Genomic DNA, 10984 nt, shown 5'->3' on the forward strand with positions numbered 1-10984 from the left:
CAACAGATGTTTTTCTCTCCAGCAAAGGCATGTTGTGACATAATCTTCTAATTTTGCTACTCCTTTCTCATTTCTTACCACTTAGCTTATTTCTTCCGTCATTTATTCTTTATCTGTTTTTTTATTCTCAATTCTCTTCTCTATCAGCAGATTTCTACCCCTTGATCTATACCACCTATAATCTTTCTGCTCCTTCCTTTTGCAGCTCGGACAACAATTCCTCTTATATCTGCAAAAATGAAGCCCCTCTTTTTTTTTTTTTTTTTTTTTTAATACCTTCATTATCAGTCTTTTCATCTTCTCAGACATCTCAAATACTCCTCAGCTGAAAATGGGACAGGTGCAGCTCATCATGAGCCATTCAAAAGGAATAGAGTGATTGCTGAACCTGCTCTTAATAATTTGTACTGCTCTTTATTCGTTCTTCTTTCTCCTTCTCTTTCTTTGTACCAATGAATCTCTGGGATTTCTAAAGAAATAAAGCCAGAAATCACACACACCTTTTTTTACCTATCTGGGTTGACTAGAAGGATTTAAATATGTAAAGTACCTGTCAACCAGTAGCATCAGATGGAAAAAGGATGCAAAATACAGATCTAGAGGAGGTTCCACTGTCTGCCTTCATGGAGAAAATTAACATTTTGACCTTGCTTAGTCACTTTACATGAATATATGTCTTGGAACTTTTGTTGCTGTGGCCAGTTCCTGGGTCTCACTGAGTTGCCTCAGGCAGGGGCAGTGCCTGAAGACAAAAGCTCCCTGTGCTGGTTTTGGCTTAAACCATTACACTCTCCAACCAGCAGAACTTGGTTCCTGTCTGCCCTCTAATTACCTAGCTGCATCTACAGAGCTTCATTCTGTATTTCCTCAGTGGTCAGATTTCATCTTCCTAGAATCTAGAATTTCCTTCTTAGAAGGAATCATAACCATCTAAATACTTTTTTTTTTTAATGGAGTGATGTGATTTTCACCTGTTTTTGGTTTTCTGTTGGGTTTTTTGGGTTTCTGGTTAGACATGTTCAGCCCTAAAATGTTGGGATTATCCCAACCAGAATTGTCCATACATTATTGTGGGAAAGAAAACCCCACAAAAATATGGCACTGCTGTCATTGTAAGTGTTTGTTTTGCAAATCAAGAACAGCTGTGAAAGCCCAGTGCAGCATGTCTTAGTAAAGCAAATTGAGCCAGAGGAGCATGCTTCCACAACCAAAACAGTGGTGTCATGACAATAAAAACAGGTGAAAATGTGATTCTTCTTTCATAAAGCAGCTGATAAAAAAACTGATTAGGCACTAGGATATGAGTCTTACTTCCCACCAACTCAGTAAGAGGTTTTTTTAGTTGTGAAGGTCCTGAGCTGACACCTGATGTTGATTTAAAGAGACAGGTGATTATCCACAAAGTGAAAAATAATGTGGCATTATTCCCTGAGGTATAAACTGCAGTAGCAATCAGAAAAGAGATAGAAGGATACTGTAATAGTGGAGGGAGTGCAGTGTTGACACTGGTGGAGATGAAATGAAGTTGACAGGAGTTTCATTTTGGAGTTGGCTGCACTGATGTGGCTTGGGTAGCTCTCAGTCCCCATGTCAGTTGTCAGTACCACCAGACACACCTGAGTCCCTCTCTCTCCTCCATCCTCTCCTCTGTTTCAAACCTCAATTTACAATTAATATTTTAAATTATCCTGCTAGTGCTTACTACATCCTATTTCAAAAAGTCAACAAATGGGCTGTAAGACCCATCATTATTTCATGGCTTGTGTTTTCTCCCTTAGCTTGAGAAGAATGACTGGTTTTATTGCAGGCTACCATTCACTTTTCTGTGTTTCTGTTCTCTCTGTCTCTCTTTCTCTCTTCTTTTTCTCTTCCCTTTCTCCCTGTACCTTTCAGTGCCAATGGATTATAAATTATGAACCATATTCAAGGAATTTCAAGGTAGCTAGCTACTGCATATCTTCTGGGCTGGCAGGGAGAAAACTAATATAAGGAAATGAATGTGAAGGAAAAAAAAGGTGAAGAAGAAATACTGTTAGAAAAAGAGGAAGATGCAGAAAGTGGGCATATTAAAATTATTTCTGCCTTTGATCTCCTCCTTACCTCTTCTCCGTTACAAATATATTTGTAGGACACAACAAGAATTTTTGGAATGGATATTCATTACAGTTATAATTAACACACAGACCTTTGTGTCCATATTTTCATTAGAAAATTGCTCAAGTATTCCATGAGATTCTATCAGTTGTAGTAACCTCATATTTTTTCATTGCCACAGGTATCAGTCTTTTGCTAGAAAAAAATGGCTGTTGTTTTACATATCACAGGAAATGTAAATATATGAAGATTATTACTCTTGCCTTTAATTGAGGATCTTTGTTAATCACCATGATTGCAGATTTTTGCAGAGATCCATATAAGGTGGAGATCTCATAGTTTAGGTGTGAGCTCTGAAGTATATGTAAAAAATGGAATAATATTCCATTTATTTTGCATCTCATATAAATATGACCTGCTGTGCTTAAAAAAAAGCAGTTTTCTTATAATCCTGGAAATAAATACACATTTTCTTGTAATTGTATTACATAAGATGCATTTCATAATTTCATCAGGTCAAGGGATATAAAGCAAACTCTGTCTTAAAAATGGGGGCCATAAGAATGTGGGGAATCTGAAGATACCTGCTCAAAATTTCATGTATACAATTTGTTTTCCCTTCTTGTTTTGAGTCATTTAACCTGAAAATTTCATCCAGTTATACACCTCTTGCATATTCACTTCTGTCAGTCATAAGGAGTGTTGCATAAAGGCTAATGGTTTTGGCTTCCTGTAGTTCTCCTGCACCCTTGCAAGGCTTCAGATTTTCCACTGGCATTCTTAGGGCATGAGGTACATTGAGACATTGTGTAATGGAGGGTTATTTTTATTAGTAGGCACAATTTTTGTGCCTTGGTTTTGGGCATTTCCTAGGAAAACTTTTTAACCAATGTTGCCAAGGAGTGAATTTGACCTGTTTCATAGTCTTCTCACCTGTTATAGGCAGAATTCTCATTAAGTGCCTGATATTTTTATTCCTATAACATCTTGGTGTTGCTGGAAGCATATCAATTGATAACAGAACATCTTTTAAATAAATTCAGTATTGAATAAACACCTGTTCATGAAATCTGTAGCTCTCTCTGTGCAGTGTGGTAGCAGATGCTCTTGATGAGCATGATACAGACTGACAGGCAAGTTAGATACCAACAAACTATACTACTGATGAGTCTGGATGCTCTGGAAGATTATGTGACAAAAAACTCTATATTTCCCCCTGAAATAAAAAAAACACCCCACATCTGCACGGGGAAATGAAAAATCATTTTTAGTTTAAGACCATCTTAACATCCAAAGTATTATTTTATGTTTGAACCAAACTGAATTCTCCAGAGATTCTGGCTTTTCCTATGCCTTTCATTTTCAGATGTGTACTCTTGCAGAAAAGGATTTCTGGTCAAGGGAAATGAAATTTCAGAAGCACAGGTAGGAAATGGGGTTTGTGCTGATAATACTGAGCTGTCTAGATAAACTGAGAGACACTGTTAGTCTTTTGCAAAGGCTGACACGAGATGTCTAGACAGACAGGTTTGTACAAATACCAAAAGTGAACACAGAGTCAAACTTTCTCTCTTTTTTTTTTTTTTTTTTTTTCCCCTATGGACTGAGAAGTAGCTTGAAAGTCACAAGCAGACTGAATAAAATTAAATTTTACTCTTAAAAATTTGGCTTCGGTGCTTTGCTGCATTGACACAAAAATGTGTGGTGTGACCACTAAGGAACGATGGAATGGAATGGAATGGAATGGAATGGAATGGAATGGAATGGAATGGAATGGAATGGAATGGAATAGAATGAAATAATAGAATAGAATAGAATAGAATAGAATAGAATAGAATAGAATAGAATAGAACAGAACAGAATAGAATAATTTCATTTGAAAGAAACTGACAAGGATCATCTAGTCCAGCTGCTAGTGGGACCTCTAAGAGGTTAATCAGAAGAAATCTCAGAGCATGGTATCCCTGGCATGAACTGAGAGACAACTCTGCTTGCTCCTAGCCCAACACAGTTTCTGTTCTGTTCTCTTGCTCCCTCAGTAGCCTGTGATGGCAGTCACCACCTGCTCTGCTTCCAGTTTTTTTTCCCTTAGTAAAAGTGAGTTAGGTCTGGTGACAAGCATAATTTGTTACTTCAGCTGTGTTTACAGCCAGTCCTGAAAGTATTTTAAATATCTAAAATTCTGCTTTTATGCATAAAGCTTAAGAATGGATTAATCTTAAGAAAGAAGGTAAAACAAGAAATGTCATCTTAGTGGAAGCTACTAATAGCTACAAACATGAGATTATTGGATTGAAAGAGAAGGTTCTTACCTGTGTGAATAATAGCATACAAACCTGTAAAATAAGCATAGGAATAAATGTTCATGTTTTCCAAGAGAGATTGGCACTGAGCCTATGCTTTTCAGAATATTCAGCTATTATTTGGGAAATAATATGGAAAGTAAGGTGAAAGGTGAAAAGGTGTCCTAACAACCTAAAGTATTCAAAGTGAGAGTAAGACTGTGAGAACCAGTGAATGGTGTGCCTGAGTCATCTGGGGACAACATAGCAGAAGAAAGTCGATGTAGATGAGTGTGAAATGATGTAAAGAGAACTCCCATCCCAAAACCTGACTTCACCTGTGTAGGGATGCAGTTTAACCAGCCATTTGGGAATCCAATCTTAGAATTGTAATATCTTTTTTAAAACTCCATGTCCAGTAGCAATTGGAAACAGATAGGATATTAAAAAGTATTAGGAAAAGAATAATGATAAAAACACCCCTATGTCTTCATTTCAAATCCCTAAAATCTATTAAACTCTGTTTCATTCTTGTATTTTTATCTCCTGAAAAGTATTAACCTTCAAAGTGTTCAGGAAAGGACAGTAATAATGATCAAAGGAATGAAATAGCTTCAACTGAGTAAAGAACCACTTTCTGTCCTGTAATTATACCCTTCCCAAGGCATTTCCTATGGGCTTCTGCTGGGGACAGGATGCTGGGCTGTGAGGACCTTTGATGTGGCCTGGTATGGCAGTACTTCAGCTTTGCTGTGTCTGTTGTGGAGGGAGGAATATGATACCAGAGCAAACCAGCAGAGTTAAATTTCACTGAAACACAATATTCCCCACTGCTTTCCTTTGAAGAAGTGCTGCTTTCCTTTTACAAGGGAAGTGTAAGAGTGAGTAAGGCTGTAAAGGAATTCAGGTTAAGCACTGCCTCATCTTGAGAAATTCAAACACACACCTTCCATCTCTAAGGGGATTTCCTCCCTAAAAGACTGGAATTAAAGCTATTCTCCAAATAAATATTTAATCAGGTTTTTGACTTGCATTTGGCTATGTCTTCATTAGCAAGCAGCACAGCGGAACAGGAGCAGATCTTTAGAGTGAGTCAAAAGGAACCCAGCTCATGTGCCAGGGATGACTCCAGGGATGAGCCATGTGCTGAGGGAGTCAGTGGAGGGTTTCGCTTCACAGCCATAACCCTGATACAGCACTACATGCTAATATGGGTGTGCTCTCTGGGACTCTAGTTCTTGGCCCTGTGTGTAATCAGGCTAGATATAAAAGGAGAGAGACAGACAACCTTTTTCAACCTTTTTTTTTTTGGAACAGCCAAATTTGAATGGAAGAGTGGGGCAGAATTATCTAGGATGATAATATTGGTCTGAGGGCCTTTGGGCTGAGAACAGTGCTGTTCAGCAGAATCCTTGTCAGGTATTGCACTATTTCCATTAAACTCTCCTTTCAACTTCTTCACAAACGAAGGTACAGTCCCACGTTGTCTGCCAGAAAAGATATTTAGGCAAAAATGACTAGGTGTTTATGAGTCTTAAGTGGTGTGTGAAGCCCTCTAATGTTCATCCTGCAAGAGGGAAGAAATGCAAGTAACTTCAGTTACTTCAGTGTTTTTAAAAATTTAATGCCTGGATAATCTTCTCAGAGGTGCATAACTTTTTCTAAAATAACAGATGAACTCAATAAAGTTACACACGGCATAGGAACCCAAATTGTGAATATCACCTTACAGTTGTAAAAAAGAGCTTTTTTTTGTCTTTAACAAAAAGAAAAATATAACAAGGAATGGAAATAACGTTCTGTTAAGGGCTTTTTATCATATTTGACACCTTAAGATCTTCCACACCCTCACATTATGCTTCAAGTATAACAGCTTTGATTTCAGTTTATCAAACAATGAATTGTTAGAAAGATATATTCCTAAAGAATGTGTAAGCAGTAACTTGCTTATCTTCACTTATATCTGGTCTACTTCATCTTGGATTTCAATGCTAACAGAACCTGCATGTGTGGGACCAAGGCCCATTTCTGTTTTCAGCAGCCAGAATGTTAGCATTTGATACTTTCTTCACTGACTTGGGTTTTGTAGCAAGGTGCTGAACCTAAAACCCGTTTTCACCCCAGTAAAAAAGTATTGTTTTTGCAGTGCTTATGCTGTAATCTAAAGATTCATTTGGGGTTAAGCCTCTATAGACCTTATTTCCTTTAGATACTAAACTAATTCCTCTGAGCAGTAACTCCTATCACATTTGCAGACATAAATACTGGCTAAATTGTAGTAATTTCCTGACAAGGACTGCGAAAGCAAGAGCTTTAGCCAAGAACACAAGGAAATTTTCAGCTTCTTATGTTTCGTGTTTTTTGGTTGGTTGGTTTGGTTTGGTCAGAGGTTTATTTATTTTATTTTTAACTCACAGCAATTTTCAGACTGTTTTTCATAACACAGTTCATTAACTAGCTCCTTAAAAAATATCTCTCAAGAGTACTACAAATATCTTTTTGCTGCCATTTTGTTGCCAAGAAGTAGGATGGTTAACTGCAGCCAGAAAATGCCCCAAGTTCCTAGCATATCCACAGGAGTAACAAGGGTTTGTTGCACAGCAAAATATTCATTGCATTAAAAGGGGAATGACTCTAAAATTTTCTGAAGGCTTCCCACTCTAAGCAGCCATCTATCCTGTGTTATTGCCTATTTTTTATCTGCTACTTATTTTTCCTCTGGGAGAGGAAATTGTCTGGCTGACAAAATAAAGCAATCCTCAGCTTTGATTTCAGTGGAGAAATATTTACATTGACATATGCATGAAATAACTCAAAGAATTTGCTTTTAATTGCTTTGTAATAATAGTTTTGAATGAGCTATAATTGAAAATACTTTTCTCTCAGTTTCTCCTTAATTAAAAGCAGCATTAGCTTTTTTCCTCACAGTAAAACCACGTGAAAGAAGGACAAATACTGGATTCTGCACCTGGGACAGTGTAATATATAAGTATATAAGTATACTTATATGGTTGTAAGAATATAAATATATTTATATGGGTATAAATAGAGACTGAGGGACAAGAGGTGCACATGCAGCCCTGCAGAAAATGATCTGGAGATTTTGCTTGATGGGAAGTTCACAATGAACTGTGACTGTTTCCTGGCAGGCGAAAGGGCCAACTGTATCTTGGGGTGCTCTAAGCACAGTACAGAGAATGGGCAGTTGCTAAATCAGAGCACTGCTGTGGCCTCAGCTGGAGTATTCTGTACAGTTTTGGGCTCCACAAGATAATTAGGATATAAATATATAACATGATGTGCCCAGGTGGGCAGCAATGGTGAAAGGAGTGGAGGGCATTACTTGGTATGGTGGGTGAGGATGCTGGGTTTGTTCAGTTTGGAGGGATGGATGGGTGACCGTATTGTTGACAATTTCCTCATAATGGGGACAGAGGTGAGGTGCTGATCTCTACTGTCTGGTGTCTGATCACCTGATGGAATGGCCTAAATTTGCAGTTGTAAGTTTAGATTAGATATCAGATAAAAATTCTTTACTGGGAGGATGGTCAAACACTGGAACAAATTCCACTGGAGAGTGTTTACGACCTCAAGCCTGTCAGTGCTCAAGAAGCAATTGGGAAATGCTCTTAGACATATGTTTTAACTTTTATGTTTCCCTTTTTGAAGTTAGAAGTTGGACATGCTTATCCTTGTGGGTTTCTTCCAGCGCAGGATATTCTGTAGTTCTGTGATCCTGGTACAAAGGTAAACCTACCCTTTAGACCCATCAGAAGGGAATTAATTTCTTCTGTGTATTTTTTTTATATTTTTCTTAATTATATAGTAAAAATAGATATTCCTACTAATAACTGTGTTCCTCCTTCTTTACAGAATTTTAGAAAATGGTAAGTAAACATATAAAAACCTATGATAAAATGATAATAAAGCAATACAGATGTATTTTTTCAACTTTAATTTGTGTTTGCATACAAGAAATACTTCTGTGTGTATTATTACATATAGCACTTTCACATAAGCTTTATTTACAGTGAAGCTTGTTCTAATAATTACCATAAGCCCTAAACACAGTGAAGAACAAGCTAATGCTATTCAAGTTTGAAATATAAAAATCTACATGAATGTCGAGATAAATGCTTTCTAATTTATAACATATTTTGCAGCTTAAATCTTACTCATTTTAACTCTGCCCTATTTTAAGCTGAAAAACATTTGTATAATGAATGACTACTTTAAAATCTTACTGTTGTGAAAAACAAATCTATTATACACATGCGTATAGACACAGATCTTTAAAATTTGCATATTTCCATTGAAAACTCCCTGATATTAAGCAGCTGAGAAACTGGACCCTTGAAGTCCCTTTAAATTAGTCTATAATAATTGAAAATGCACCCAATTAGATTAATCTAAAGCAGGTCATGCTCCATTTCAAAAACAGCTGTTTGTATAACAAAAGACAAGTATAAATCCTCAAAGTTCAGTGGATAAGATATATTAGTAGTTTATGGATAAAACTAGCCTTTACATTACAAGTCAGTGTGAAGTCCTTTGAAGTCAAAAAATTAAATCCTTGTAGTGTCAAAGTCAACCTGTTCACAAAGAAAAAGTACTTACGTGAAAGATTTTTAATTAGATATGAAAGGACAGAGAAGGAAGACAGACAAGTCAATTCTTTTCAAATTTCTTTGAATTTAGGCAGTTGGTACCTTTAGCTGTGTCCAGATTCTCTTTCAAGTCAATCTCCAAAGGCAAGAGGAAAAATGGCTCTATTGTGTATAATTCATGCTGGTTTGGATAAAGCTGGATATATTTTGACTGCTGTAGATATTTTTTTCTTTAATTCTAGACTGCCTGTTTTCTCCATTGTCAGTTTTCCCCCCCACACTTGCTTGATTGGACTTGGATCAGGGAAGACAAAAATCCTGCTATCTTTATGTGTCACCTTTTTCCTCTTTCTCACTGTTCTTGACACTTTATCTTGCTTCTGTGAAGATGAGATATCATTGCAGTCATTGTGATTTTTCCATTCTAGACAGTCTGTTTACTCCCACTGGGTATTTTTAAAATTATGTCTTTAAAGCAAGGTCTTTCTTTTCACTAATGTCAGGCAGAAGAGACAGTAAAGAATAATTTAAAACAGAATGTTCAGGTCCTTGGTTTCAGCTAAGTGTCTCAGGAAAGGCTGAGTTTTATCTGTTAATTTTTATCTGATTTATCTTCATTGCTTATCTAGCTATTTAACTGCTCTATTCAGATATAATTTAATTATGTTCTTAAGGACAACAATCTTTAGCCACAGCAGCACTGTGGTACTTCAGCACTTCTCCACTACAGAAGAGACACCATTTACTTTCAATAGCAGAGATTGCTTTCAATAGTCATTTAAACTTGCAAACAGCAGAGAAATCTGAGCATAACAAAGAGCTTAAAATGTCTTTATTACCACAGCAACATTGCTACGAAAGCCAGGTCTGCATTTTATTTTCCTTCTCATAGTCTTCTTTCCATATTACTGGGATGTATATTTTAAAAAACCCCAACTTTTTATAGTTAAAATTGTGGTCTATCACCAATCACATATCCAGCAATACCTTTTTCAAAAATCATTTCCATACATGTAATTCTAAATCAGGAGAAGATGTTTTTAGAAAGCCTAAAAATACACTTCACTTTTGCATTACTTGTATATATTAGATGACTATTATGGTATAAACATACTGAAACTGAGTGTGGAATAAATGCTATTGAACTCATGGGAGAAATTTAGTAACAACTTTATGAGTATGAAGGATTTATTTATTGTTATAAAAGTACTTTTTTAGGTGATTGAGAACTGAACTGCATTCAAGAAGAAAACTCTGGAAGAAAATGTATTTTATTGCTTCTAGTTACAAAGTAATTTTTAACAGTGGATTTTTCTCCTATTGCAGTTGTTGTAATCTTTCAGAATAGAAAAGCATTTATTTATTAAAGGAATAAACTGTATTTAAAATTTTGGATCTTTTGAGCTATCCCTTTCATGTAAAGTTCATGCACTCCTGTAGTTAAACTCTGAGAGCTACTGAAACAAAATGAGAGTTCCAATCAATTTCTGTTTCCTTGCAGGAGAGAAGAGTAAAGAGAGTTGTTAACCTACTGGTTATCTGGAAACCATGCCACCTTAAGTATTTTTAATCCTTTTTTGATTCTGAATTCCTGAGCAAACCCAAAATATTAAAAAAAAAAAAGAATTTATTTGAAGTATCTATTGGTAAAGATGTTCTACTTAAATATTGATTCAGAAAAAGTGTTCAGTGAAATTAAGATGATATTGTTTTTTAGAAAGAGCTAATTCTGTTTTACAAGCTCTGTTACAGAGGGCCAAATGACACTATTCTGGAGCTCTGTCTTTTTTGGAAAACACACAGAGTCCACGCAGCTGAACCTATTCAGCTTCACATCAGTGGCTACAAACACGTATAATTAAGTAGAGGAGCTCCTCAGAGGAGACTATTGAAGTGCTGCCTGCCTCTGTCTGATTTGTTTGTAAGTATAGGTATTAATGTTATATAGCAAGTAGAGTAGCACACAGGGTTTTGGTATTCACTAGAGGCTTACAGATCTTT

At 36.3% G+C, this 10984-nt stretch overlaps 1 long non-coding RNA gene across 1 annotated transcript; it reads left to right on the top strand.

Moving 5' to 3' along the window:
- The first annotated feature begins 4109 nt into the window (after window positions 1–4109).
- On the top strand, window positions 4110–10600 carry LOC135289111 (uncharacterized). The gene is made up of 3 exons (XR_010351908.1): window positions 4110–4191; window positions 8046–8123; window positions 10485–10600. It is a non-coding gene; the product is annotated as an uncharacterized LOC135289111 (long non-coding RNA).
- The last annotated feature ends 384 nt before the right edge of the window (window positions 10601–10984 follow it).

This window comes from Passer domesticus, chromosome 1, assembly GCF_036417665.1.
Source record: "Passer domesticus isolate bPasDom1 chromosome 1, bPasDom1.hap1, whole genome shotgun sequence".
In the NCBI taxonomy this organism is placed as follows: domain Eukaryota; kingdom Metazoa; phylum Chordata; class Aves; order Passeriformes; family Passeridae; genus Passer; species Passer domesticus.